We start from the raw sequence: 6,921 nt of genomic DNA on the forward strand, positions 1-6,921 counted from the left end.
CATAAAACCCAACAGTAACCTACCCTGCCTTGTGTTATTCTCACACTTGGTATCCAACAGGGCAATTAATTACCATAAGTTGTACTCACCCATGATAAAGTTATAACCTGCAAGTGTTATGCTCACACAAGCAGCAAGACCCTAATATTATTATCATGCTAACGATGCTCACAAAATATAAGAAAATCACAACACAATCAAATTAAATAGCAAACCAACGCAAGTTGTATGCATAACATACACCCTGTGCACAGATGTCCACTCTTCTTACCTCAGCTGCTAAGACCACACTTGCTACCTCGAGCACCTCAACGAATTTCCTTGTTGAGAACAAGATCCTAAACATTCATTAACACAATAATACACTCAAAATACATTCAAGTATGAATCTCTAAACTCATACAGAACTTACGTAAAAAAAATACGTAACACATAGGTCCATTTCACTTGCATGACACACCATACATAAGCATTTATTATTTTGATTCACACAAACATATTACATGCACTCAAACAAAGATTTCTAACGTAAAACATGAATTCATACAACACCTTTTTATGTAAAATTTACTAAAATACTATTTATTCTCATTAAAACTCAAATAAATAGTTGATTAATCACCAATAATTATAATAAATACCTACAACAATCAATAAATAATAAAACCTATTCTATTTTATATCATAGACAGTAAATGGTATTACAAAGATAGATTTTACTATTTTAACAACACTTATCTATTTTTCATAATTAACTTAAGCATTAATTAAGTAAATTCATGAAAAATACCAAAATTGACTAAAAACCAAATATAACTTTTCTTACACAGTTTATAATCTGTACTAAGTCATAAATAATTTTCTTTGAATTTTCTAAGCAACCTAGGTAGTTTTCATAATTAAAATAAGAAATAACATCAATAATTCATGAAAAATACATAATCGCCTGAAAATTCAATCTACTAATTTTATAACAGTTTACATATCATAGCCCATCATATAAAATAAATCTAGATTTTTCTGAGCAACCTAAGTATTTTTCATAATTAATTTATGAAATATACTAAATAATTCACAATAATTCCAAATAAATTCAGAAAATTATGAAACTTCACCAAGAACCTTAGAATAAAATAAGGAATCAAAATATATAAAAATATTTAAGAAAAACACCTCAGAAATGGTCAGAACGTGGTCGCCGGCGTTCTCGTCGGTTTTGTCGTCGGTAAAGTGTAACTTTGTCTCCGATTGCTCTTGAAGCGTCCTTTCGATTGGGGAAGCTCTCCACAGTGCTTAGGACCTCAAAACAATCAAGAAAAGTGATCCGAGAAGGTAGATCGGGGTCGTCTTCTTCGTTGGCGGTGTACCGTCTTTAATGGAGTCAAAATAATGGTTTTTCGTTTTGGACGTTAAAGCTTCGTTTTCTTACGTTAAAAACGATCCTTAGGGTCCCATGCACTCATATATAACCTCTCTTGACCCAAGAACAAGCTTAAACATGTTCGAATTCGAGTCCGTTTCTAAGCCCCACCTTCGAAGCTCCAAAAATGGCGAATCTCAAAACGACGACCTCCGCCCCTTATACTACGTTAAAAAGCTTCCTTAGGTCGTATATAAGTAATCCCAAACCCCCACGTTCACCCAGGTTGCGCTCCGCTTGAAGAAACAAAATTTTTCGGTATCGTATACGCCGTATATACGTGCTCTCTCTCTCTCTCGTTGGTTCTCTGTTTTGGGTGTGCGAAAATAGAGCTTAAAACCTAATTTCCATCGTGTTTAAACCCAAGCAAAGAGATGGCTTTGAACCGAAGTGGAGCGATTCTTACTCCACAAAAACAGCTGTTCGGTTCGTGCGTATATACGTTCGTATATACATAATAATAATAATAATAATAATAATAATAATAATAATAATAATAATGATAATAATAATAATACGTTAATAATAATAATAATAATAATAATAATAATAATAATAATACGTTAATAATAATAATAATATTTATAATAATATAATAATATCCATATATATATATATATCCATTAGGCATTAAGCACATGCCAATAAAATCAAATATTATATCATCATAAAAATAATCCCATACATATTTAAATCCATAAATATGTAAAATAAAAAAAATACTCTCACCTAAATAAAATTACAAAAATACCCTTTCGGAGTTAGTGGATATTACAATTATCCCCCTCTAAAAGAAAATTTCGTCCCAAAGTTTTACTCAAATAATTCTGGATATTGTTCTCTCATATCAGACTCTAGCTCCCAAGTAGCTTCCTCAACCACACTGTTTCTCCATAGGACTTTCACCAAGGTAATAGTCTTATTTCTCAAAATCCTATCCTTTTGATCAAGAATCTTTACCGGACGTTCATTGTACGACAAATCTTCCTGCAAACCCAGTGTTTCATAGCTCAAAACATGTGATGGGTCTCACACATATTTTCGAAGTTGGGATACATGAAATACATTGTGCACCCCAGATAATGATGGCGGTAAAGCTATTCTGTAAGCTACACTGCCTACTCTGTCCAATATCTGAAATGGACCAACATATCTGGGACTTAGTTTCCCTCTCTTGCCAAATCTCTTCACCGAGAGTCCTTTTCGTGGTGTCACTCGAAGAAACACATGATCACCCACTTCGAACTCAATGTCCCTCCGCTTCAGGTCTGCATAAGATTTCTGTCTGCTCTGAGTTGTGATCATTCTAGCCCTGATCTTCTGAATAGCTTCATTGGTGTGCTAAACCGCATCTGGCCCTAGGAGTTTGTTCTCTCCCAACTCATCCCAATGTAGTGGAGACCTGCATTTTCTTCCATACAACATCTCATAGGGTGCTACCCCGATAGTAGACTGATAGCTGTTGTTGTAAGAAAATTCAATCAAAGGCAAGTATTTGCTCCATGATCCTTGGAAATCTATCACACATGCCCTCAACATATCTTCCAAGATCTGATTTGTTCTCTCAGTCTGACCATCTGTCTCTGGATGATATGCAGTACTGAACTTCAATCGAGTTCCCATTGCTCTCTGTAAGCTTTCCCAAAAAGATGAAGTAAACCGAGCATCTCGATCACAAACAATAGAATACGGTGCTCCATGTAATCTCACAATCTCATTCACATAAAGTTCAGCAAAATGGTCCATGGAGTAAGTCATGCGTACTGGTAGAAAATGGGCAGATTTTGTATACCTATCGACAACTACCCAAATGGCGTCATGCTGCTTTGTAGTCTTAGGTAACCCAGTCACAAAATCCATGGAAATCTCTTCCCACTTCCATTCAGGGAATTTCAGTGGTTGTAGTAATCCTGCTGGTCTTTGATGCTCTGCTTTGACTTGTTGACATGTTAAACATTTCGCCACAAATTCAACTACATCCTTTTTCATACCAGGCCACCAATACAATGCTTTCAGGTCATGGTCCATTTTAGTGGTCCCGGGGTGAACTGAATAAGGTGTAGTATGAGCTTCTTCCAAGATCCCCTTCTTGAGCTCATCATTATCGGGCACATAAATTCGTCCCTTGAACCGAATTAATCCCGTGTCTGATATTTCATAATCTTTGGCGTTACTATTCAAAATTTCTTGCTTTAGTTCACTGAGCTTTTAATCTGTCGTCTGCCCCTCCTTAATTCTTTCTAACAAAGTTGATTGAAGTGTGACCTTTGCAAGCTGCCCTGTAATAAACTCTATACCATCTCGTTCCATGTCTTCCACTAATTCCCTTGATACTCTTTGTAAAGTGGAAACTAGTCCTGGACCTCTACGGCTGAGTGCATCTGCTACCACATTGGCTTTACCAAGATGGTACATTATCTCGCAGTCGTAGTCTTTGACAAACTCCAACCATCTCCTCTGCCTCATGTTTAACTCCCTCTGGGTGAAAAAGTACTTTAAACTCTTATGATCGGTGTAGATTTCACATTTCACTCCATAGAGATAATGACGCCAAATTTTTAGTGCAAAAACCACTGCGGCTAACTCTAGGTCATGTGTCGGGTATCTCTGTTCGTATTCTTTTAATTGCCTGGAAGCGTAAGCAATTACCTTCCCTTCTTGCATTAGAACACAACCCAACCCTTGTTTAGATGCATCACAATATACCGCAAATTGTCCCTCTTCTGTTGGTAAACTGAGGATTGGTGCCGAAATAAGTCTATTCTTCAACTCTTGGAAGCTTTGCTCACACTTGTCTGACCAGGAAAATTTTAGATTCTTCCTAGTTAATTCTATTAAGGGTGTTGTTATTTTTGAGAACCCCTCAACAAACCTTCTATAATAGCCTGCTAAACCCAAAAAGCTTCGAACCTCTGAGGCGGTCTTTGGTCTAGGCCATTCTTTCACTGCAGCAACCTTGGCAGGATCTACTTTTATTCCCCCGTTAGTGACAATGTGACCCAAAAATTCAACCTCGGACAACCAGAACTCACATTTTTTGTACTTGGCATACAATTGATGTTCTCTCAGTCGCTACAAGGTCAAGCGTAAGTGCTCCTCATGTTCCTCCTCTGTCTTAGAATAAATCAATATATCATCTATGAATACAATGACAAACTGATCCAGATATTCCTTGAAGACTCGGTTCATGAGGTCCATAAAAGCTGCTAGGGCATTTGTAAGTCCAAATGACATCACCATGAACTCATAATGCCCGTATCTCGTTCTGAAGGTTGTCTTCGGTATGTCTTCATTTATGATTCTTAGCTGATGATATCCTGAACAAAGGTCAATCTTAGAAAACACCTTTTTCCCTTGAAGCTGGTCAAACAGATCGTCAATCCTCGGTAATGGGTACCGATTCTTTATAGTCACCTTTGCTTAAGTTAGGGTTTATCAGACCTAGCTACTCTCCGTGGGGCGCACCAGTTCTATTTGTTAAAAAGAAAGACGGTACTATGAGAATGTGCATAGATTCCAACTATATTTTGAGTTCTTTCAATTCAGATGGTGCCATTCTATATGGTGCGCGGGAAACTGGTGCCGTCCCGGGCACTAATTCTATCACAAATTCGATTTCTCTGTGTGGTGGTAACCCGGGTAACTCCTCTAGAAATACATCAAGAAACTCAGCAACTACCCGTGTTTCCTCCGGCTTTCTTTCAATTTTCTTGGTGTCATCAACCACATTAACTAGATACCCTAAGCACCCACGCTGCAATAGTTGCCCAGCCTTCATTGCCGAAATAATAGGGGTGCGGGGTTTCTTTCCTACCCCCCTGAACTCGAATGTCTCTCCATCTTCTCGTGTGAAAACAACTTTGTTTTGCTTGCAGTCAATTGATGCTCCATATTTGGTAAGAAAATCCATGCCCAAGATTACATAAAAATCAAATAAATCTAATACAATCAGGTCTACAAATAATTCTCTACCATCTATCCTGACAGGTATACCCCTAAGCCAATTTCTAGAGATTACAACCTCCCCAGATGGTAACATGGTCCTAAACCCCACAGTAAATAATTCACTCGGTGCATTTATATGATTAACAATTGTGCTAGCAATAAAGGAATGAGTTGCACCAGAATCAAACAAAACTTTACAAGTGGTGTTGGCCATAGGAATCTGACCTGATACAACCGAAGGACTGGCCTCAGCTTCTGCTTGAGTGATGGCAAAAACTCTGGCTGGAACATACTTGTCATCTTTCTGGGTTCTGCTCTGTTCCCAGTCTGTCCCCACAGTGGGCAATTGCGTTTAATGTGTCCTTTTCCACATTTGTAGCATGCTTTTGCGCGACACTCGCCGAGATGACGTTTGGTACATTTAGGGCATTCTGGAATGTTTCGCCCACTGCTGCCATTAAATCGTTGGTCGTTATCAGTTTTGTACCTCTTGTCTTGACTTGGCTGTCCGGACTGGTCCTGTCCCTGTTTCTTGTGGTCATTAGAATTGGCTCCACCTTTCTTAGATTCTCTCCTGGCAGCATTTTCCTTCCAAATTTTGTTTTCACTCCGCTCAGCCGTAAGAGCCATTTCGACAACTTGAGCATAACTGAATTGACCCCTTGACACAATTTCCACATCTCGAGCAACCATTAGTTTCAGGCCTTCCACAAATCGATGCGCTCTCACTCTATCAGTAGGTACCAGATCTGGAGCGAATTTCGCCTATCTATCAAATTTTTGTGCATACTCAGTCACAGTAAGACTCCCTTGGACCAATCCAGTAAATTCATCGACCTTTGCTGCTAGAACTGCTGAGTTATAATACTTCTCATTAAAGACCCTTTTGAAATCATCCCAGTTCATGGTATCTACATCCTTTGTTTGTTCCACCACCTCCCACCAGATACAAGCATCTTTCCTCAACATGTAAGATACACACTTCACTCGGTCATTCCCATCGACCCTTAGCATCTGCAAAATGCTTTCTATGCGACTTATCCACTCCTCAGCCACTACCGGGTCTATGCCTCCCTCAAACTCAGGTGGGTGTTGTTTTCGAAATCTCTCTGTTAACAACTCATGTCTAGCCTCTGTAGCAGGATATACCACTGCAGCTGGTGGGTCTCTATTTTCTGCATCCTGCCTTATTTGGACTGACGGCTCCGGTTGACGTCTCAGCTGACGAAGTTCTTCATCCTGCCTATGAATGATTACTTCCAGTGCGACAAGGCGCTCTTCCCATCCCTGTGGTGCTTGAGGTGGTTCATTGATCCCTCCATCATCTCGGCCTTGGCCTTGGCCTCGACCTCGACCTCGACCTCGACCCACTCTAACTGACCTTCTAGGAGGCATTTCTAAACTCCTGAACCACACAAACCAAAACACATCAAGATCATTTTGATCATCAATTTTACATGAAAAGAATATTACACTCCCCCGTGCAGAAATTAAAGGCACCTTAATTATAAGTAATAACAACTTACAGTACAGTGAGTCGAGCTCGTCTCATGGCA

This window comes from Cannabis sativa, chromosome 6 (assembly GCF_029168945.1).
Source record: "Cannabis sativa cultivar Pink pepper isolate KNU-18-1 chromosome 6, ASM2916894v1, whole genome shotgun sequence".
NCBI classification, from domain to species: Eukaryota; Viridiplantae; Streptophyta; class Magnoliopsida; order Rosales; family Cannabaceae; genus Cannabis; species Cannabis sativa.